The sequence below is a fragment of the Excalfactoria chinensis genome, chromosome 3 (assembly GCF_039878825.1).
Source record: "Excalfactoria chinensis isolate bCotChi1 chromosome 3, bCotChi1.hap2, whole genome shotgun sequence".
Classification (NCBI taxonomy): domain Eukaryota; kingdom Metazoa; phylum Chordata; class Aves; order Galliformes; family Phasianidae; genus Excalfactoria; species Excalfactoria chinensis.
The window spans coordinates 100341702-100364811 of NC_092827.1; the positions used below are offsets into that span (position 1 = coordinate 100341702).

The 23110-nt window shown below is 38.1% G+C and overlaps 1 protein-coding gene across 2 annotated transcripts in view; it reads right to left on the reverse strand.

The window, feature by feature from the left end:
- Positions 1-23110, reverse strand: part of MACROD2 (mono-ADP ribosylhydrolase 2) — an 809651-nt gene that overhangs the window by 598551 nt on the left and 187990 nt on the right. The window lies entirely within an intron of this gene.

Below are 23110 nucleotides of genomic sequence, written 5' to 3' on the forward strand. Positions count from 1 at the left end.
AGGCACTGCTGTCTGGAAACCACTACGTCTGAAGCCTAAGCAGAGAAATGGGTCACAGCCAGGTTAACTCATTTTCCCAATGGACACAATTTTTATACAGAGACAGGGTCTGCCATCTTAGCACCCATCCTCTACAACATACATAGGGATATCCAACATTCAAAAAAAGACATCGCAAACAAAGCAAAGCTCCAGTGAGAGACACAAACCTTTGCAAACAAATTGTGCAGTTCAAGTGCTGCAAAAGCTCTGAAGGAAATAGAATAAGAGTGGTCCTAGCTTAAGTAATCTGTTCAGGTTCTGGAAACTGTTCTAATAAGATACACCAAAACAGATCATTAAGAAGTGATGGGTTTTTTAGTATTTTGTTGGGTATTTATTATTATTATTATTACTCATACAGGTAGAGTAATACCTTTATTTAAAATATGAATCATAAGCTGACACCATGCATTACAATATCCAGGCATTTATACAGCACATCTCACCAAGCAGCTGACAGTGAGATGCATCAGACCATCGTCTGAAGTCTGGTCTCTTGGGGGAAGCGGAGCACTAAATTGAACAAAAAGCTATGACAGCTTTTGTGGGCAACCCTGAACGTGCCAGACGATAGAAGAGATGACCTAAGCAGTCTCATCTTCAAAGCGAGGACCTCCAGGGATTAAAAAAAACGCACAAAAAGCAGCACAAACTCCCTCTTTGCCACCCAAAAAAAAACAGAAGCAAAGAGCTCTGACCATTTATTGCTTGCAAATTGTGAGAAGTGCTTCTTTGCAGAAGTATAAGGGAAAACCACTTCCAAGAAAAGCGCTGAATAGATTTATTAGGAAACTATGGCTTCTTCACCTTAACCTTCCCTGTCACAACTGGGGCGAGAGCACAGCTGCTGCAGCTTGCCTGGGGCAGGAGGACTTGCTCCTTCTCCCAGAGAGACTCCCAGCCAAGGAGGAAATTTTTCAGTCCCTTGCTTCTTCTGCTTGCAGTGCAGATCACGCAGAAAAGCACACGGTTACTCTAGGGGAGGTTTCCAGTCGCACCCTCAGTAACCGCCTGCCTCCTCCAAATATCCATGGAAGGGATCCCTACTTCAAACTAGTTGTAGGCCTTACTACTGATGGGGATGTGGCCTGTGTGGGCATCCTGCAAGGACAGGGGCATAGCTCGTGGGAAGCACACAGGATTGGGGTACAGTGCCATCCTCAGTAGTAAGGAGCTGGTAAGCAAAGCAGAAATACGAGCACATTTTCAACTACAAAAGATTAAAACAAAGCCTAAAGACTAAGTAATACACAACCTGAGGTTAGTACATAAATGTTTAGTGCATAAATGCTAGCGCATAAATGTTTACAACTGAGCTACTTAAGCAAGTGCCAGGGATAAGTCTGACCACATTTCTTGTCTTCTTGTAGGTGTTTTCAAAATAGAACTGCCATTTACATGGAAGGGCAATTTTTCTCCATCCCAGCCTATTATCCGTAGCCTGAAGCGGTAACACGGGCCTATAATGGAGTTTTCTGGTTACAGTTTCTCTACTAAAAGCAAAGGGCATTTTCATGCTGCTGTGGGCTCTGTTATAAGAAGTTCTGATTTACTGAATACAAACTCAATGATATTTTAATTTTTCCAGGTCTACACGAGAGCTCTATTTAACAAAGCTTCTTAAACAGCGAGGCAGCATTTGGCTCTAAGTCTGCCATTTAAACAGCATCTTACCTTTGGGAATTAAGAGAACATTTCTTTCCCAGAGACAGATTTTGTGATGATGAAAAAGTTCCTGTTAAGCACTGATGCATATAACTATTTTAGACAAGTTAGGAAACGTACTCTTAGCTCATTATCTGAAATTTGGAGTTTTTGTGGGAAAAATATCAGTTCTGGCACAGATTTTCATACCGTCATCTATGGATCAACAGTGCTTAGCAAATAAGTTTAGAGATAAGCTTGCTATTATCATATAGCAGTGGGTCCACTTCAGCTGTTCAACTGTATTAAGAGACACAGAATACTCTTGAAATATTTATTTTCCTCCTGAGCAACTGCTGAAGTATTGATAAAGCAGAAAGGCTGTACTTAAAGTCAGAAGAGGAATGCACAGCTTCTACGGCCTATCTTACTGTTAAAGTGTGGTCCATGCTGTGAAACATTTGCAAATCCTTGATGTGGAGATTAGCAAGAGGTCCATAGGCAGGCTTGCACAGAACACCTGCAAATTCCTTTTGGCATACAGAGTGTAAGCAGAACAAATAGAGTGAAGTTATAAATGGGGCAAAACAGCTGAAGGTGTGTAATAAAGGGAAATTATTTCACACTTTTTCACAGATGGGTCTTCTCAGCACGCAGCTTGATAGAGGTATCACTGGCTATGTAGAAAATGTTTTCTTATTACAGCAAAACTCCATTTTAAGAAATAGATTAAGGCTGTATGGATGAACACTTAAGAGTTAGGAAATGCTGGTTTGACTTTTATGCATATACCCTTAATTCCGTTGTATTAAACTACATGGGTGGCTGCTTCACCTCAAACAGAACTGCCTGACTCAGTACCAAGAACAAACAACATTAACCGCAAGATTTTAATTCCTTCAATTCAGTATGAGGTCCCTCCTTGTTTACTTCTCAGTTTACTTTTTGCACATATGTTTCTCAAGGCCAACCATAGAAACCAAGTTATAGAAGCATCCTGCTAGGATTCATGACATTTGTCATGGAATTATCTGTGTGCTTAATAATGTTCCTCAGCTTATTTTCATACTGACAAAATAGCATGGGAACACAATTGCCTAAAAAGTCTTTTTCATCTCCAAACAAAACGATGTTCACATGGATGCATTCTTTACTGAATGCATTTGTTAAAATGTTAAGAAGTCCGTACATGCAACTATCACTTAGAACTTGTCCAAGTGCAAAAATACTATCATATGGGGAAGAACTGATCATCCTATTGCCAAATATCATACTAGCATTCTAAAACTCAGGGGTACCAGAGCTATTTAAGGAAAGGAAAAATTCTAGTCTTATTCTTGGGAACTGAAAAGCCATTTTACCAGAAAAATATGAAAACTGAGCAAGCTTGACAAACACCCAGCAATGAGTATTTCATTTTTAAACAGTATGTACGTTCGCAGGCAATAAGAAGATGGTTGTATGCAAAGGATCAAGCCATCTTAAACATATTTCCTTCTAGCTCTACTTGTAAATGCTACTATCAACATTTTAACCATTTTCCCTCTGGCACAACATAAGCAGGTAGGAACTTTGATTTGTACTGATAGAATCAGACACAAGTCCCCTCATCTTGGGTCATCACTGGCCTGTTCCTCAACTCCCGCTGCAAAAGAGTAACATACGTAAGACACTAACAAGCTCACATTTGTCTTCCAAGAGAATCAGAGGAAAGCCTACAACAATTAAAGAGACCCTCTGCTAACAGAAACTTTCAAATGGGTTTTCAAAATAATACGCATTACAGGAAATTTTCCTTTATAGAGAATACAAGAACATGAATGATTTACCCCTCCCCTCCACACCCAAATCCATTACACTCACACACTTCAGCAAAATATCTTACAGTGAACTTCTACTTCTAAGCCCTTGAATTCCTATTCACCTCCAGTTCCAAACTGTTTTAGCATTGCTTGCTTTCTTATAGAGCGATATCATAGTGAAATGCCAGAAAGTTTCAGTCCAAATGCAATGATATTTTCAGTGTGCTTTCCCCCTTTAAATTCACTTAATTAAATATGTAAATCAAACAATTTGTCTAAAAAGTTTCTGAACATGCATGTTAAAAAAAAAGCCAATAGACAGCAAAAGTCTATTTAGGGTCATAAAGTTGAAGTCAAGACCTACACTCCCATAAAAGACACCACAACCAAATAAATTATCACATGCAACAGCTAATTCTGAGAATGAGATCTGTTTAATTAGTCCATTAAGCCAACGTATACAGTTGTGAAACACACATCATTAGGAGCCTTCATCTTTAATCTAATCTGAACTGTTTTTCAATCTTTTCCACAAGGTATCAGCAGGTCTTTAAGATTGAGTATTGTTAGCAAATGCTCTTCTGATCCAACCCATCTGTTAGGCGTTAGCGTTGATCTTTTCTCAACATTCATAAAACAGACTCTTCACTATTGTAGATTATAAATATCAGCAACTGTGCAGAAGCAGCTTTGCTTAGATCTGCCAGGACCCTCACATTCCTTTTAAAATGTTGAGCGTTATTTTTTCAGTAAAACCAAAGGAACCCAAAACGGGTTTAAGCTTCACAGGACTTCTAAAATTTCCGAAGTAGTTTGTGCTTTTTAATATTGAAAAGATAATCAGCAGATCACTTGTTAGGTAAAAAAATAAGTCAATTTCTGTACACATCTCACTGAGCAAAACACTGAAATTCCAGAGATTAATATATTTCAACCCCATTTTTAAAGAGTTTCTTGCATACAAAGCAGTTCATTTACATTTTAGATTCCTGTAGTCTTCAGACCTCACAAAGCATCAACCTAGACATAAACAGCAGTTATGTATTGAAAGATAAAACTAAAAAAAAACATGCAAGGGACAGAGGAGAAGGAGGCACGTATTCTACATCTGAGGCAAAGCAAACAATTGAAACTGTAATTATAGTCTTTTTCTTTAAAGGAGGCTTTAGACCAATTGTCCTGAGGCCACTGAAGGAAGAACAAGATTTAGTTACAGTGGCCATTTGATACTGCAATTTATTGCTTGATGTATTTTCCTTGAAACAAGATATTTGAGAGAGCCAGTTGCTTGGTGTTAAAAGCTTAATTTTCAAAGCAAATTTGAAGAATGATTCCAGATTTTGACATGGCCAGTCTTCTTATTACTGCTCACATATTTTCCTTTGGCTATGAAAACAATTCCAGATTTTTTTCTTTTCAACCATAGCAAATGAATAATGTGTCCAAGCAAGTGATACAGTTCAAAAAATGAAGGTCAGGCAATTCTGCCCCTATATTCTTTACTTAAATCCCGTATTAACATAGAATTATTATTAAATTACATACTGAAATAAGCTTATCTTAAAGCCATTACTAACTTTATGAAATACCATATTTAGAATATTTTCCATTGTTCAGTATTTTAAATAAGAACTTGGAATGCCCCAGGCATGCTGTAAAAATCCATGTTTGGTTTATGCAATGAATAGACAAAGAGTTGAAAGCAATTTAATGACTATGTATACATATAAACACACACACACGTATTTTTAAGAACTCAGTACATACACAGGAGATGAGAATCCTCTTTGGGAACCTCAGCTATTAAAAACATACTTGGAAAGTTATAATTGAGATTCTTCAAACATATAATACTTGATTTGATTTTAAACCTATTGAAATAAATTGTCATAGAGAAGTGATCAGATGCAAGCAAGGCTAACCTGCTGCCTGCCCTCAAGTCAGGGAGAGCTGACAGCGTTTACAACCTTCACAGGGAAGGCTTGGTGCAGCACAGGGCTGAATTTTGCAGTCACTTGCGGGCTGCAGAGTTGTGAATACTCAAACACATGCTGATGGATAAAACCTTTTTTGAAATGACAACCATGTCTGCTAAATGCTCAGCATACAGTAGTCAATCCCAGCTCCTGGGAGCTGACATACAGACAAGGGTCTGCTAATACAGTGTACTAGCAGAGGGAATATGGTGGTCAGTATCTATCAAGTGAGCTCTGTGTGCTCCTTCCCTGCAGCTCGAAAGGGGCTTTGCAACGAAGCTACAACAACAGTAACGAAATTCACTGTAGACTAGTAAAGCACTGAGGAGGGGATGAATGAAAGCAGGCATTTTGAACACACAGCTAAGGATCAGACAAGCTGGAATATAAAATGGAGGGCATGGAGAGACTAGGAACATTAGGACTAGCTTCTGAGAGCTTCCCATGCAACTGGTCTTACAGGTTCCCACCAAATCAATCTCTCTTCCGATCCCATTTCATCTCTGAGCCATTCCTCCTTCCTAAAGCCACATCACATGGAGCAAAGAAGCACATGGAGCTTCCCTCTCCCCCTGGAATGACCCAGCCCCATGCAGCTTCCTACTGACTTCCAACCCATACGTAACAGCCCAGGTCACTATCAGCAAATCTACTGCTCTGGTTTAGCATTTCTTTCATCCATCCATCCCTGTTCAGTCACAGCTGGGCAAAATACATCTCCATACAGTGCAACTGCTGGAGGAACAGATGATGTCCTTTAGCAATGCTAAATGTTAGTATCATTAGTGTCCCAATATAGTTGAGAGCATAGATGTTAGCTGATAAATGCTTATAGGTATTTGTCAGGTTCCCAATCCAGCCAAACTTTTCAAATATTGGAATGGAAAAAGCCCTGATAAAACGATGAGAAATGCCAATGTTGCTCACCCAAATAATACAAAGAGCTAGGTATCAGTGATCTCAGCCTACTTTGTGATAGATGGTTGCAGCTGCTCTTGATTTTCCCTATCATGACTAATAGTAAATGTCTTGAATATATCAGATGAAGACATTAAATAAATTAAAACCTAATTTCCCCATCAAAAGTAATTAGTACATCTTTTGCATCCTTGCCAGGTTTCTCTCTCATTATTGGTTATTCCCTTTGGCACATACACTGGAGAGTGCAAGGAACTTTACTTTTTCCCCCCCACTGTCCAACAAGAAAAAATTATTGCAGGACTGCTAGACATACCATTTCACTTTTTTCTTTTTAAAGAAAAATATATGAAAACACACATGAAACCATCGTTTCATGAGAAAATCCAAGATTACGATTCTTGGCATAATCACCACTACCCAGAAGGAAGAAATTAAATATACATCCCTGGCACTAATACTACACACACACAAAAAAAAGTGGAAATAATTTTGCTAAGTGATGCTCTAATGTGACCCTTGGGGTCTTTGGATGACATTCTGCCCAACTGTGGAGAAGAGTGAAGAAACTTGAGAGGCACACAAACACAATTCCAGCCTGCCACAGCTCTATCTACAACAGTAATAATTTGTGTCAATGGCTTCAGAATTACTGTCGCTGAGATCTACTTTATTATGTTTCACCCTCCATCAGCATGCTTCCAGTGCCACAGAGCAGAGGAGGAGCTAGGTCAGAAGCAATAACTCACTGACTACAAAGTTAAGTCTTCATCTTGATAAGGAAAAAAAAAAATGGTCTAGTAACCATGTACTGTCAGAATGCTGCCACTCTATACTACTTGAACAGAGAAAAAAAAAGAATTAAAAGAATATTTTCATATTGCTAAGATTCAGTCATCTCAGCAGCTTTAAGAAAGAAAGGCGGGTAACACACGGTAAATGACCTGGTCATATGTCCAATTCCTGAAGCACACAAGGCTCTCTGTCTCAGGTATTATTCCAGCTTTATCTAATTTTTTTCTCAGCTTCTATAGATTGTTGGGGTTTGTGCTTTGTTTCATTTCTTAAACTTCATCCACCCATCCAAGCCGACTACTCCCAGACTGATAACAAGCTAGTAATAAATAATTGCTTGCTCTTAATTTCTTCCTCTATACTTAATTTATATTACTCCACAGAAGATTTTAATTAGTGAACATCTACTGGTAGCAGGAAGGAAACAGTTTAAAAGTGCAAAAATAAATTCAGATAGAAATCAAGTTAAAGTAAAAACAACCCATGAAAATGTTTTTCCTTCTATCCAACAGCTGGGAGACATAGCAGTGACTTCCTCATACCTTGTATCACTGACTACCATTACTCCTTTAGAGAAAGGTGAGCTACCTGGAGATAAAAATCTTTTATTTCAACTAGACAAAACTTTGCTTTACATATGAGAAAATATTAATAGTGCAAGTTAATTTGTATGCTAAAATGTTTTTCCAAGTTGCTTTAGCATTATTCACAACTGAAGCTGAAAATGACAGCGAGATTTTGCCATCGTTTTGTTCCAACACCATCTTTATGTGGTACACTCCACAGACTGGGATAGGGGAAACAAGTTCTGATCTGCTTGGTTCGTTTCAACCTGACAATTCCCTGAACAAAACAAAGCAAGAGATCACAAGAGATCACAGTTTGAGGAGCACATCTCCTAGGTTAGAGAGATACGGACTTGCACCTCATACACATCAGAGCAGGGAACCTTCTCTACACACAGCACTGGAGAGGTGCTGCTTCTACTCCAAACTGCTCCCAGAAAGGCACTGCTCACTGCTGTTCTATGTACAGCTGGTCCAGAGTCCAGCACAGTAACCTGGAAGAGATCCAAAGCTCTTGGCTCTCACATCTGCTTTCTAGATAGTGGTCTTGCCCTTCTTCGGATATATTTATGACCTCTGTAAATTAAAGATGAAGTTAAGAATATATTAACCTTAATATTGGGCTTTAATAATTAATCTTTAGAACAGATTATTATAAAACTGGTATTATTTCCACAACACCATAAATCAAACACTTCTAAAACAGAAAACAGACAAATCAGCGGAAAACCGGCCACCACTATTGTAAGAATCTCTCTGACCTTCCCAGACATCGTTTCTGTCCTTTTCCTCTCTCCCTCGTGCTATTTCCTGTTCTGTCACCCAGCTTTTACTGACCTGAGCCTGACAAGCTCCTGGGACTCAATCCGATCTCTCAACAACACTTACAGAATACAGCAGTCACGTGAAATTGAAATGGTGCTTCCACAGCCAACTAGTTTGAAAGTTGTGCTTACCAAAAGCCACTTTATTTACCATGCATAGCTTCGTTTCTTTTCCAGGCAGTACCAATTCCATGGGTGTTTTGTGTCATTCACTTCCAAGTCACTCATTTTTTTCTTCATTTTGAAGCAAAATTCTGAGTGCGCACTATTCTAAAATGGCACAACATTCAATTCAAGTCTTAACAGTAGAAGTGCTTTTATCACCTGGAACACACTGTGCCATTCCTCTGGTATCAGAGGGAAGTCTGACTTATAGGCTAGCCTAAATCATACTACTAGCAGGTCTTGTACATCAGCTCCTACTTACTTAATAAGTTCAATTACTGTAACAAAAATGTAAAGTGATGCACAACAGCAAAACATGAAGCACATGTGTACAAACGTGAGGTGTAATTAACATGAGTTTTTAGATTAATTTTCCTAATGTGTCATTATTTTGTGTGTCCAGTCAACTAACCAAAGCCGGTTTAGTTAATATTGTATTGCCACAGATAGACAGCCTTCACTGTCAAAAGTTAAGTTCCTACCTACATCTTTTGGCACATAGATTTTTATTTTCCCTTAGGAACTCCTAAATTTATTTACAAGAAAAAAGGGAGGCTTCTTTACAGCTCATATCTACAAAATAATAGACTGCCAAAATCTACAGATGCAGACAAAGTGCTATAACCAAAAAGGTTAAAGAGGTACTGTATTACCATCAAGAACATAACTTCTCCAGCCCATCTATGCTTCTTTCTTCTCATCATCAGGAAAACAAAAATAAAAAGTCTGATCCTAAAAGTTAGTTCAAACCGAGTCCAGCTACTTTTTCCATTTTCAGATGAAAGAAAAAAGTCAATGCAAATAGGAATGTAGATATGCATAGATCTAAATTAGGGTAGCCTGGTCTGGTGGTTGGCAATCCTACGCATAGCAGGGAATTGAAACTAGGTGTTCATTATGTTCCTTTTCAGCCCAGGCCATTCTATGATGTCTCCAATATTAGCAAACACAGGCTAGAACATACTTAAAATAAAAAGAGGCTTTCTTACATTAGTTGTCTTTACACTTCATTTCGGCCCTTTACCGTGCAATGTTTTACCCTGTAGAAATGCCTACAGCCTCATCTGGGTAGCTGAATGCCAACTCTATCAGATACACAAGGCCTCCCCAATTATCCCTGCTTTTTTTCTGATCTAATCCAGGCAGTTCACAATGTCAGCTCAGTATCTGAGGGAGCTGCTTGTTTTCAAAATGAGTATTTTCACTTGGAAAAGACAAACCAACTTTGGCTCCACTGTTTTTCTCAACTCTGTTCAAATGACAGGCAAAGCAACAGATTTGCCAAGCATTAAGGATCTAAAAAAATAAATAAAATAAAAAATTGGTTTATATGGAATGCACAGCATGACCCCAGGAAATATGTACTCTCCCAAACTTTCCACATCCCTGTAACATTTAATTCTCCTTTGAGTGACATTGGTTGTGTAGAAACAAACACGCCTTCCTGAAGCATCTCTCTTAAAACCAAACCATGGAAAAAAAGCTAATATCTGTGACTAATTTTTTTTTTCCTTTAACGGGAAGAGAAGAATCCCCTATCCTGTTCATACTTCAGTGAACAAGCAATAAAAGCTTTACATGCAAGACAGTGTAGGAAGATGGGTCCTATCTGCTTTCCACTGAAACACCCAAGCTCAGCAATAGCTCAGCAGGTAGAAGGCCTGAAACACACAGACAAGAACGAGGGAAAGCCCCAAGGATTTAAAATTAGGAACTGCACTATTCGGTGAAAGGTCTGAGAATGGTCAAGATCTCATCTTCTGCATCTGGACTTTAACCCAGACCCAAAGCAGCTGCCATAAGCATAACAACTGGAAGAATAATAGGCAGTTATGAAGCAAATGAGGGTGACTCTAAGATAAAGTCTGATGGACCCATGATGTTTCTTCCCTGAAGTCAGAAGTATTGACAAAGCAACGTTCTGTATAGGTGACTACATAGCTGTCGGTAAGCAGAGATCAGATCCAGCATGTCTTCATGCATTTAATCATTTCCATTAAATATGCAACACTCATTTACTACGATGACACAAATTCAGACCATAAAATGACCTACTGTAGTCTCATTAGTCATTTCCATTTCTTGCTCAAAAATGCCATGAGAATGAATCTGCATATAGATTGAAGCAGGCTGCTTTTAACTGCCCAAAATCATTGTAGAGTCTTTTCCTCTCTTTTCATAGCTATCAGCAGCCTTGCCATTCTCTAACAAAATTAACCTTGATCTAAGGAGGCATTTCTTGTTACTGCAACTGACTTACCAAACATTACTATTATACCTCTTGTGTATAAAAAAAGATTGTATTAGTTCTGCTAGTGAAAAACTTATGCTTGCAGTACATTCCCTCTCTTTCTGTTATAACAGAATAAAGTTGAATTAAATGAAGCAAGACACATGAAGCCTCTAACCTATCTGTGCACACTGTACAACACTATTCAATTGTTGAAACCAGAAATATTTTTTATGGACCTTGGTTCTCAATATAACAAATTTCTGAAACAGAGAAATATCCCAACCAGTTGCAGTGATCCAATTAGTAACTGCCAATTGTAGGATCTATACCTCACAACCTGCAGAGCCCAAAAGCTAGCTAGTGGTCTTCCATTTTCTTTAGAAGTTACGTATAATAACATGGATTCACAGGGCAGCAGAAGACTGCCTTCTACCTTCGGGATTCTTCTCACTTATGTTTTGACCTAGTAAGAAAGTTTTTAGGTACTCAACTACGCTGACAAGATTTCCTTTGTTTACTACAAAGCTGACAGAGTTGAAATGAGACACATACTGCTGTGTAACTTGAAGGCCAACTTGGGTCTACAGCAGCAGCAGAAGGGGTTCACACACACCAAAGGAAATCAATAAGTGTAATTTGGAACGACCAAACATCTCCTGAAGGACCGAGTATAGCTTCAGTGAATTACTACAAATTATAAAATCATCGTCAAGCACTTAAAGTGGGAAATGTGAGAATAAAAGCTTTTAGGTGGTCTAATGTCTATCATCTACCAACACCTCTAATGACTTTTGGCAATTACAGAGATTTCATATAGGAACAAACACCTTTTTCTAAACTGCTGAGCACATACAAATGCGAATTAACCATTTAGCAAGACAAGCAATTAAGACAAATTAGAAAACAGTTTCATGTGCTTTCTGCATCACAAATACCTTATAAATGCCTTTCAGTGACCCAAAAAGTGAACAATAAGGACTATGTTAAAGGCTACTGTCAAAGAGACAAAGAGCAAAGACATGCAAGCTTTGTCTACACTCATCCAGAGAAACTCAGCAAATTGCTCTGTCATGCATCTTGTACCCTCCCCAGCAATCATGTGAACCTTTGCCCTTTGCCCTGACAGATTAAATCGAAGCATGAAGGAGTGGGATCTTAGCCAAAGAATATTACATTTTAAAAGCTGACCCAAGCTCTTTTTATATGCCCTCTCATTTTGATCTCATGATGATTTTTAAGTATTTTTTCTCAGATATTGAGTTCATCAATCTCTAGCCTTCTCCTGATGTATTTCTGCATTCCGTTCAATTCAGCAAAGCTTAAGGCATTTTGCACTTTGTAGATCAACTTCAATAAAAAGGCCTTTTAGATACAAAAGACAGAGAACACTCAGTCATAAGGAAAACCTGTCATTCAAGTATTTATTTTTTCCCCTCACTTAAATTATTAATATTTTCTATGAACTAAAACTTGAAATAGTAAAAGAACTATTACTAGTTGGAATGCCAACACTGCACTAGCATATAATTCCCACCAGTGACAGGAACCACACAAGCATCCCTTTCACCCATCCAGCCACCATCACCCTTCCTTAAAGAGCAGCAGTAAGTACTTTGTAATTGGGTGTTTTCCTAAACCTCTAATACTGACAAAAAGATTAATGACGTTTGACACTGTGAGTGAGTAACAGCATAAACTATGGTATCGTTTTATTTGAAATTGAAGTTCTCTAGCCTGCCACAGTTACCTTTCACACAAGCCTCAGGCATAAAGCTTTCAGTCTCCAAAACCATGGGTGGAATCTGTGGTTAAGTAATGGAACACTGAATCTTCTAGCTCATTGAGTTCCAAACTGTTGAAAGGCTTCAGCATCTGACAGTGTATAAAACAAACTGGGTGCCTCAGAGTAGCTTTGAGAAGGATGCATTACCCACTGATAGAAACAGAAGCTCAGGGGCATTTAAACCACCTTTATACTCTAAAAGTCAGACTCCTAAGTTAAAGCTGAAGTTTCTAACACTGTTGCATGCACAGTAGAAATACTTGCTTAAATGATTTTATTCGATGATTTTATTCAATGACTGCAATGGAAACACGTTCACTTCATACAAAAGCAACAGAAAATGGCTATTCTAGAGAATAGCACTACAACATTAAAAAAAAGCAAACTCTGAAGTGGCACAGTGGAACCAAGAGCAAGGTGTACGACCTCTGAATTCTTATGTGGGACACAGTGCGCACTAAGCACCCAGACAGCATTTATGTAATCCTGATGACTAAGAAGATAATGTCTCCTCTTTGTACACAGTGATCTAATATTACACATCATCATTCAAGTCTTCCTGACAATGTAGTAGGAAAAGCACATATTTGTACGCAAAGGATCAATTTTAGAGACTGCATAATTTCTCATCTCTTTAGATGGGCCACCCTGGAAATTAGTCATCTTTAAAAGCGATATTACAAGGGAAAAATGATTTTTGTGGTGTGCAGATTGTTGTGATGGATACAAAGCATTCAAATCCTGTAATACACAATGCTTTCTCTTTTTTAATTAGAAAACTCAATTTTTCTCTCCCATTTTTCACAGATAACTGTATAGAAAGGTGGAAAAGCAATATTCCAGATAACACTGCAGTGAAATTTATTTCTCAGAAACAAACATTCATCCTGACTGTTTAAAATGCTTCTCAGTAGTATATTATGACCAAATTTCTCATAATTTGTATTTCACATTCTACAAATGCTGCAAGACATTGCTCAGCTTTAATTGGACCTTATTTCTTGGTTAAAAGGCCAAGAATGTTTGCAAGAGATACCAGAAACTTCCAGTAAGTACAGTGAAGACAACGTTTCTTACTAAGATTTGAGACAAAAAAAAAATCAATTGCAAGATTAAAAGGTGAAGAGGTGCCAGGGAGAATAGACACAAGGCAGAATAAAGAAGTTTTTAGGCCTTCTGCTGCTTGGCTTAAGTATATCTTTGGCATATCAATTTAATTATATATATATATATATATAATTATATATATTATATATATATTTATATATATATATCAGAACCTGGATTTGTTATTAGTTAATCAACTTTGGAGCCCATCAGCCACTCACTGACACAACTCAAGAGGAAGGGATTTTAGAGGAGTATTTGAAAGGTCTTGATTTCTGCTTTTCCACCCATAACAAGACACCTACGCTTCCAAATGTAAATTCAAAGCTTTAACAACCTCATAATCCCAGCATATGGCTAATAATAGTCACTTCTCTTTCATTTCAAGAGAACAGATGATATTAAAGAATCTCCCAAAAGCACTTTTATTGCAAGTGGCTCTCTATTAACTGATAATTAAGTTATTAGCAAAGTTACAGTCTCTCTATAATCAAAACATCTGTTATTATGCATGTATAAGTCCTTAATGCTTACCAGAGGACTATACAAAATGACTCTGATGTTGAATTTAATACAACAATTTCAATTCCACAAAAAAAATATATATGCACTTTGAAACTAAAACTGTTAATTATATGTATCTTTAAAAAGATGACCGAGATATCAGCCACTAAAGTACCCACAATGGAAGAGAGTCAGGAAATACTTCTCTGTTCCCACACATTGCTAAAACAAATAAGATTGTGTCTTTGTAGTCTCACATGCCTTTACTGATTATCAACACGTTTTACAGCTTAGATTTCAGATTTATAAAGAATAAAAACATCTAGTTGGTATTCTTTGAGAACAGGTTTGGTAGGCATCCAGATATTTTATTCTACTTCACTGAAAAAGTATCCCGAAGATATGTATGGCTGTAGAGATGTTCTAGAAGAACCAATCAGGGCAGACTACACTTTAAATTGACAGTGTAGTTCAGGCAATCTCTGAATTTCTCTCTTTATTTGACAACAGTAAAGCTTAATTATATAGCCTGGCAATTCCTATACTTTGATGCCCAAAGCAGTAGATAACTTAATAATAATAATAATAATAATGCAAAGGATTCTTCAGAAACCACACAAAAAAAGTCTGTGGTCTTCCACATAAAAAAACAGATACTATTGATACACTGACATAAAAAGATATTTTTACAAACAGAATTCATAGAAATTCAGAACAGACCTCGAGAAGCCAAGTAGCATCAGAGTGCTGGACATAAGTATCTACAACATCCATTCCAAAACTTTATTCAATGTTTAAACAGTGTTTTTGCTTGTTCAATATTATCTGCTACGTAGCTGAGACCTTCCTCTTAAAGCAGTGCCTCTAGAACTTTAAGAAGTTCTTTCTCTTCATGCAGCCATCAGACAAGGAAAGCAACTGAACGTTATTCTCTTTCACAGAGATCCAAGCCTGTTAAGCTTTTCACAAAGATTGCAGCTTAAATAAATTTGGTTTTTGACATCTTTCCTTTGCTCTCTAAAAACATGTCTTATGTATGAAGCAACCAGAGAAATAAGTGCTGTTAAAAGGCATCTTAAATCCTCTTTCCAGCACAAGATGGGTATTTCATTTTAATCAGCCAGTCTTCTGTGTCTTCAGAAATGTGGGGTCAGTCTTCACAAAATGCTTTGTACCTACAGCATGTCTGAAGGTTCTTAGGTATTGCAGACTACAGGACAACCTTCAAACATGCACTGAGCTTTCATGTGGTACAAGTAGGTGGTGTCTTTATTTTTAAATAGTATCTAAATATAGTTATAAGCTGCTGGGCCCAAAACTACACTGTCATTTCAAAATTCCCTCCACACCAAACACATTTGTAAAAAAGTACAAAGTAGTCATTCCCCACCACATCATAGAATCAGAGAATGATTTATGTTTGAAGGGATCCTGCAGAGGTCACCCATTCCACCCCTGCTCCTCAGACGAGGCCATCTAAAGCTGGCTGCCCAGAAGGCTTTGCCCAGATCACATCCAGCTTCTGAGCACCTCCATTGATGGAGACCCCACAGCCTTTCGAGGCAACCTGCTCCATCATCTGCAGAGTGCAGAAGCGCTTCCCAACAGTCAGACAAAACCTCTCATGTTCCAGTTTGCATCTGGCCCACCTTGGCCTAACACCAGGTGCCAATGACAAAAGCCTTGCTCCCTGCAATGACACACAAACACACTTCAAATTCTTCTTTCTGTTAGGATTATGAAGCTAATCTAAATATGTTGCTCAGTGATTATGTCTAGGCTATTTTATTAGAGTTGAACTAGAAGAAATATTCTTTTTTGTCCCCCCCTCAACATAAAACGTAAAAATAGAAAATAAAGCAAGCCTGATAAGCATATGGTTGAGTGAACAGGCTCTTTAGTTATCAAACCCAATCCACAGAAGCGTGCAAAAGAAGAGGGATAATAGCATGAAACAATAATTCTGGAATTACAGTTTCATACGATAACATAAACAGATAGCAGTCAAAGCTGACACTAATGAAGTATTCCAAGACAAGATTTGCAGAACAGAGATAGAATCCCTTTTCAATTCTGGAACTTATAAAAGCAAAAAATGGTGAAATGAAATAGTATAAATAAGCATATAAAGAATAGGAGCACATTTTAGTTAACAACTTCACCAGATTTTAAATATTACGCTTTTGGAATTGCATATAAATAAGGAAATAAAAGAAGAAGAATGAGCCAAGAAAACTCAGTACTTTCAAAAGCATGTCTGGACTATTTAATCTAAGGACTAAATCAAAACAGCTTGGGGGCAGGGGAGGGAAAATAGACAGAAATAAGAACTCAGAACTTCTAGCTGGGAGGTTGGGAAAATAATTCGGGACAAAAAGAACTGCAAACTGGAGACGTGCTTATGACAGGGGAAACCCGTGCACTGATATGCAAATCTCTGTGCCAAAAGAGAATTACTTCATTGCCAGCTCATTTTGCACAAATGCTACACCTTGTGAGAACACACAAAATTTGAAGTCCCAAGAATTTAACCCTCCCTATCTCCAAGTTCACAAAACATCAATAAACCAACCTGAAGTTGTTTTGGTTTTGGTTCCTCCCCCCCACCCTTTCTTAATGTGGAAAAGTCAGCAGAGAATTCAACATCTCCATGTTTACAGTACGAAACCCTATGCTGCATAAAACGTGATGCCTGAAACAATGGAGGCACCACACTCTCAGCCAGGCCAAAATTAGAGTCTGAATGCACAGAAAGTAGAGCAGTAATTATGTTTTTACAAAACAAAGTGTTCATTTCATTTCAGTTAAACCACAGAAATGGTGTGTGTTTACATTATCTACCCCAAAGTCTCATTTCCTTCTCACTTATTACATGTACGAGACAGGAACTTCAAATAAAAAAAAGTGAGGTGCATTAATGAAATGAGGAATGAGTACATAAAGAGCAACAGCACTGATGGAAGAGAGACACGTATGTGCCAAAGAAAATCAGGGGAGCATCAGTAACTCTCTATCCATTTTAAAAGGTATATTAAATTATTCCAACACAGCTCACTGTATATATCACAAGGTGTTATACACTGAAGTATGAGAATAGATGCACAATGCTAATTAAAAACACAACCTATGCAAATTCTGCATTAGATTCAGTCATGAGAATGTTAGGAGTAAAGAATTAATTATGTTGCCAACATATAGCACCAAGGGATATTTGTAACTGCACATCTCAGATTGGCAATGAAGATCTGACCACCACCTTCTTGATGCTCCGTAGTTCTTAAAAGAAATTTACCATGCTATGCAAAGGAAGTTACCTGTTTAGCACACAGCCAATTCATGGCGCAGCAATTGACTGGCATAGAATATTTTTGCTTAGCTTACAATCATTCTTGATATTGTTTCCCAAAGTCACTGAAGACCTACAGATTTTTTGTCAACAAAAGGAAAGGAAAAATATCATTACCTCTCCATCATATCAGAGATCTTTGAAAGAAATTTAACAGATACTTTCTGCAGTATATTTCAGGGATCATTTCACACACAAGAGGATGATCCCATGCCCAGAAAGGCTGCATTGTCTCATAGTTTCCTCTCCAAAAGTCCCCCCCTTTCACACCAGCATCCAGCAACAGCCTAGACAGCATTCAAATACCACACATCCTCCCTTTCATCTTATTAATGCCTTTCATCTCATAATGATCCCATTTCATCCCAGGCCATATAGATATCTCCTCTTTTCCCTAACCTATCCAAGGAGCAATTTACTATTTCCTAACTCTTTAGTATTCCCTAGTATTCATTTATGGACTATTACTGCCTCCTAAATAATGGACTTTGACATACAGACACCACCACATGCATCTGTAAAAAATCTCAATGTTTTATTTTATCATTGGTATTTTAAGAAGCACTAAGCAAGATTGCTACAAAATGCAAGCAGAACAGAACATGATTCTCCTTTCTAAGCAAGGCCCACGGTAGCACAGACAAAATAACCCACTGAGAATCAATTTAATTTTGCCCTGAGAACAGTTTAAAGCAGTCTTTTGACCTCTCAGAAACACATAGAATTTGGCTTCCAGAGATAGAATAAACAAACGAAAAGGTCCCATCCCAAAAGCTGCATTGTTCAGACACTTTCCTCCTTCAAAAAGGAAGGCCCATGCTGAGAGGCCTGTCAATCACTCTAGCAACCATCTATCACCTCAAAACACTCCTCAAGCTTTCAGTGGAGCTGTGTTTTTCATTTATTTAGAGTACCAGAATTTTGCCATTTTAGTTACTTAAAACCAACAGTTCTCAAATATTTCTCAAAGGTGCATAACATCATCTCAAAGATGCATAACCCATCTTTCATCCAGGGCAGTGAATACATAAATAACGCTTTGCAACTATTACAGTCGTTAAAAAGTGAAAGCATGAAAACTGGACTCAGTCTGACAAGTACCATGTACAAGCATCTTCATTTCTGTATTATATAAACATAGACAAAAACAGATAGACGCACACACCCCTAACATGAAGAGAAGCAGTAGCAAAGGATTACCTAAGCCTCAGGTCGCTATGACTTGCAGACAATGGAGAGATTCAGGCTCACTGCAGCTTAGCAGCAATGTTTTTAATTTATACCAACACAATCCCCCTTTTCATTGATGTTTAAATAAAGGGAACAAACTCGAGCTCATGTTTAATATCCGGTCTGCTTTAGCTTAATCAATCCCCATCTTTCTTAATTGAAGACTATGTATTCTTTACTCTATTTACAGAGCCAGAAGTTGCCATCTGGTAATACCCAAGCAGATCTCTGACAAACTGCCAAACAAATAAAGTCCAATAATTATTTTCTTGTTTCAGTTGCCCAAATTGCAATGGAAAGAGCTTTGGTAGTGCTCACAATTAACTCAAAGTCATCACTTCAGAGTAACTCAAGTTTTATTCATTTCAATGTACCTAAAACTTGTTGTTGTTTTGGGTTTTTCTTTTTCCCCCACTAAGGGCTTAATGACAGTAAAATCTATAAAACCATTATTTCTGTCCATCAAGCAATGATGTCATAACCAGATAGTCACTGCTTGGGAACACGTAACTGACATGCAACACAAACAAAAACTGTTCCCACTCCTCAGTTCCACAAAAGCAAAGAGTTGCTGCTTAGCAAATACAACTACTATGGCAGAACTGCTTAAAACAGCCCTAATTCCTTAGGTTCTAAGATAGACTCCAAGGTAAGCTCAGAAACCACAAATTAATACATTTACTTCACAGCGTGGTGATGCCCTCTCAATTTCTCCTGTCCAAAAATCATCTTCTGACTGAAACAAAAGAAATAACTCATCTTAAACCTCACATACCGAAAACTACAGGAATTACACATCCAGACCCTGCTAGTAATCAGTAACAGCAGCAAACAGCACCTAGGTATTGCCTGAAAACTCTCCAGAACACCACCACTTTTTAGGTCTCAAAGCTTTAAGTTGTTAAAAGGAACCTCATCTTCAAGGAGCATACAAAACCCCAACATTGGAAGACTGACTGCGAGTAATACTATGTAATTCAATTCTGTAATAGAAAGTACAGCAATAGCAGCAAAGCAGCGCAATCCTAGGCTGCAACAAAGGAGAGCAAACCCAAAAACAGCAGACATGGACACACATAAATCAACACCACAAAGAAAGGAAAAAACTACACACCTTTAGAAGACCACCTAGAAGCAGGGACATCCAGAGAGACACCCTCACCTCCACTGCCAACATTTAAATAAGGCCTGGGAATGATGAAGCCATCCTGGCTCCACCCCTTCCAGTCACTCAGGTGCATTGCATTGCATTGCATACCCTTGCACCGGCCCTGCCTTTCCACCAGGTGCTCCATCACTGTTTCAAGCTGTGACTCAGCATTTCTGCTACACTCTATGACAGGTGACGAGAGAGGCAACATAAAATGGCCAGCCAAGGACAAAATGGATTGCTGAGTTCTTCCGAGGTTTATTTTGAGAGAGAAAAAGAGCAGGTTTATGTGAAGAGACCTCCTAGGATTCATATTCATAGGAGTAACACTGTCTGTACTATAAACATGAAAGCTAAACTAAGCTTAAAGCCTTTGCTGATGAGTTGAAACCTCCTTACGGTTTAGGTGTATATTATTGTATCTGAGTGTAGAGAGGGCAGATATACCCTCAAAAGACAATTAACTTCAGTGCACTTCAGTATTCTTATTTAGAAACAAGTCCTTCTGGCAAACATTTTAACACCAGTATTTTCTTTCCACAAGTACAAGGTCAGAAAATTCTCCAAAAGAAAACAAACAAAAAGATAGGATGCTGAAGAAGGTTCTAAAAGGGATGCTCAAAGGTGATTTCTATGTACAAATTCTTCCACAGTGACTAAAATCTTTATTGTATACTTACTATATGAAGCATCTCCCAGGCATTGCTGCAGTACTGAATATGAATCAAACTGTACATTCCAGTATCTCATCTGAGCATGTAATCACTTGACAAATCAATCAGCACTTGCTTCACTCAAAAATACAAAGGGACAGATTCACTCCCTGGTTCCAGGGGGATCTGCAATCAGAGGCTGAGATGAAAAGAGCCCAGGGCTTCTCCTGTTCTTCTCTGCCTGTTCTCCTTCAGGCAGTTCCAGCAGGAAAAGGACCATGGCAATGCCGCTTGCCAATTAAAAGGAGTCACACCTCTCCCTCAGCTGCTTTTTGAAAAGGCCCAAAAGCCAACCCAGGAAAGGCAAATTGACCTGGGATCAAACATGGCACTGTGGCTTCTTGGCAGATACCTTTCCGCTCTCCAGCATGCAGCCCTTGCAGCAGCGGAGTCACATACCCCACAGCCAGCAAGGGAGGGTTGGCATTCCTTCCTAGGGAATGCACAGGAGACCCGTAAGAGAAGTAGGATGAAAACAGTCTACAAAAGGGAGGAATAATTTTTGCACAGGCAGCTTTGAAGGAAGAATCTGACTTATCAGGAATGCAGGAAAAGCTTACAGAAACATGAAATGGTGCTGGAAAGAAAGATGAGTACAAAATCCTACATAATGGAGACAGAACTTTCTCTTTGGGGTGCAGAATTAAGGGGCGAGCCTTAAGTGGCAAAACTAGAGATCTGTTAAATCTTGCTGCAAATTCACTGCAGCAGATTGCACATCTAAATCCTGGGAATAACAAGCACCTAAAGATTTCATTTAACATTTATACAGGAGAAATTGAACAAAACCAAACCAGCCATCACTGTATCTGCAGAGGATGTGTCATTTCCCTACATATCTCAAAGTCAGTGTTTGAATGCAAAGTGCTCTTGTCCTTCCCAAAGGAATTTTGTAGCAGGTGGTGTTAATAATCCTTGAAACAGGATTCTCTTTGCTGCAACAGCTAAAAGGTGGGGGAAAAGAGATTATGACAAAGGCTTCACCTGACCCAGTAATGCCTTTGTCATTTGTCACCTATCATGTCAGTTTTAGAATAAGCAGGTATAACATTTCAATCACAATACTGCAGATTTACTTCTACACCTGCCAAGGTTGAAGGCTAATGTGCTCTCACAGAGCCATTCTTCTACACGGAAATATATGGAAATTAGAACTGCATTCTACAAGGAACTGCCAGTTTTCTTCAGGGTTTTCACAAACTCCTTCTCCTCTGTTTAATCTGACAAAAAAAAAGGGAAAAAAGAAAAAAGAGAAAAGAATGGTGAGGTAGAGGTCAAACCAGAATGTCTCCAGTGAAATATCTCTGTGTCAGTTTTCTGAAGTCACCTTATTGAAAGTTACGCTGCTTCTTGTCCTAACATGAATGCTGTCTAGTTTTCCTTTATGTTGATTGCTCATGCAGTAAAAAATGTCTGGGGCAGTAATGTCACATCACATAAGGAAGAGTTGAAAGATATAATACCTTTTTAATATCTAATCCCAAAGTCACAGATACATCAGAGGCATTATTTTGTCATTAAAGTCCTATCGTAATAATAAATTAAAGACCCCTGGACCTATATGATACATTAGAGTTATAAAAGAATGTAAGCAAAGCATTTTGCTATTAAATATGTACTTTTGCAAAATATAATAAAAATAATTTATTTCACATGGGACATTCACCAGACACATTTCAAAGAGAGCATAAAAGTTCATGGATGGTTTCCCATGAATATGTTGAAGTATAGAAGAAAAAAAAAGATAGATAAAAATACTTCTTATTCATCTATTTAATTCATGTTAAACTATTCAATAAGTTTACAGGCTTCTTTCATCCCTTAAACAGCAATTTACCACTTCAAACTTCTACCAAGGGGATTTGAAATCTGTGGGAGGCAAAATCACTCTCTCTGACTTTGTGACTGAGAATCAGCATCATGAGTTAATAAGACTCTGATTCGTCAGCTCTGTCCATATTAATTGGATAGAGACACTGTATATTTTAGTTTCATCCATAACATTTTAGTTTTCAAATATGGCTATTTCTATGAAATTCTAGACTGTGATGGTAAGAGTGGCCCCAGATCTACTGATTTTCTATCCTTTTTTCAATTCAGAGCAGACTATCACAGCTACCTTAGTCACTAAAACCAAATTTTACCCTGGAGTCTATTCACATTCACACGTTCAAACCATATGTTATTTTTAACTGAACTAAAGTAGGTGTTACAGTAACCTATTAGCAACACAGGGCACTAGTCTTCACATATGCAAAGGAAAAAACATAGGTATCAGTAGATAGTCAGTTTAAGGAAGGGTAAAATCACTA